This window comes from Penaeus monodon, chromosome 31 (genome assembly GCF_015228065.2).
Source record: "Penaeus monodon isolate SGIC_2016 chromosome 31, NSTDA_Pmon_1, whole genome shotgun sequence".
In the NCBI taxonomy this organism is placed as follows: domain Eukaryota; kingdom Metazoa; phylum Arthropoda; class Malacostraca; order Decapoda; family Penaeidae; genus Penaeus; species Penaeus monodon.
Window position 1 is genome coordinate 15964302 of NC_051416.1, and position 1714 is coordinate 15966015.

The 1714-nt window shown below is 46.1% G+C and overlaps 1 protein-coding gene across 1 annotated transcript in view; it reads right to left on the minus strand.

Moving 5' to 3' along the window:
• Nucleotides 1–1576, minus strand: part of LOC119593050 (discoidin domain-containing receptor 2-like) — a gene marked incomplete in the record, with an annotated part of 52427 nt that extends 50851 nt beyond the window's left edge. The window contains 1 exon segment of the mRNA XM_037941950.1: nucleotides 1257–1576.
• Between the last annotated feature and the right edge of the window lie 138 nt (nucleotides 1577–1714).

Genomic DNA, 1714 nt, shown 5'->3' on the forward strand with positions numbered 1-1714 from the left:
TAACGAGAGAAAGCAAACTCGAATCAGCAAAGCAAACCCTCGGGAATAAAGCTTCACCTCAGGAAGCGGCCATCGCAGCGCCGGTCGCCAAAACACCAGCCGGATATATGTGCTTGTGGCGGGATAGCGCGAGAACAGGCGAGCGATTCAGCCGCCGTTCGAGCCGCGAGCCGAGGCAGGTGCGAACGGGAACAGATCCTGCCCGACAAGAAAGGCGGGATCGTGGTGCAAGATCATCATTGCAGGAGCGCGTTGCAAGAGCATCATTATCAATCATTACCATCGGCGTGGTTATTAACGGGCGGAGTGATGGCCAGTGTTTGCTCAGTTGCGGGAACTTGTGATTCTTCGCTTTTTTTTATGATATCTGATCATTCATTCGTCTTGAAAGTAGTCTTGGAAATACATTCCTGAGGCGGTCGAGTGTTGATCCGGAGGGCGGGTTGAATGAGCCACTGTTGCGAGGAGGTTGTCATTCATACTGCATATAATTCCTTTTAATTTTAGATCGAATGTCGACATGCGCGCGATTCGGTCGAGATGCTTCGGGATGTCTCGTCTCGACTTCGGCTTTTTTTCAGTAATTGGAAAATGGAGGAAATCTTTGAATGTATATTAAGAGAAAAGTCTGTCTGTAAGAATGTCTCGAAAACCGGAAATCTTTGAATATATTTTAAGGAAAGTCCCTCTTTAAAAATGTGTCCACACACGGGTATTGTTAAAGTTTTATGTCAACAGAACACAGGTTTAGTAAACGCAGCAAAGCCAAAATTTCTCTTAACTTCGTGGCCGTGACCACTTCTAGGTGATGTAGCTGACGTGAGTTTTATATATATTTCTTTTAAAATGTTGTGGCCTCACATTGCTGTTCGTTTCGATAAAATCCAGTGCATTTGGGCAGTTTATCTGTAATAGCAACAACGTGCAATCGGTTTTAGCAAGATCAGGTGAGGGAACCTAGTGCTCACCTTTCCCCAGGTGAGTGTTGCAACATCTGTTCACCTTCTCATTGAAGCGCCTCATTCTCCTAAGACTGTGAGAGCACACTCATTGCAACTCTGAATTGCACCTGAAGTCGCCATTCACGAAGGTAAATTTACTGCGGGATGCTTTTTCGCTCCTCATTAGAGGAACTTTTCATTTTCCTTCGGGTAAACACGGCAGAATCCCATTTTCGTTTTCAAATTTTTTGAAAATGCTAGGGGGAATGTCTTATATTTTTTTAAAGGAAAGATTGGGTGTTTTGGGTCACTTACCAGTACTAGGTTGATGGATGCTCTTACTTGAAGCTGGTTTGCCAACAATTTTCGTAATGAGGTAAAAGCTAGGTCCTTATTAGAAAAAGTTCAACACACAAAAAATTAAATTCGCACACTTCTAGCTTAAATCCAGTGCGAGTGTCCGTCTAAAACTCTACACTGAGATAGAGAAATCGCACTTTGTTCGTATCTCTGAGAGAGTAAAGTGAAAACGGAAAACTGAACGCGAAAGAACACACACACACACACGCTAACGAGGCTCCGGGAGCGCGCGCAGCAACAACCTCCCTCAACGGCGGCTGAGGTATGACTGGCTCCCCAAGTGGCCGTGTCTGGTGACTCGGGTCATCTCTCGCCAGCACCTCGGGCGCGAGAGGATGCCGGCTGCCGATTTATGGCCCTGTTTGGCTTGGCGGCGATCCGATTGTCATTATTGCGCGATGGATGAGGGTGTC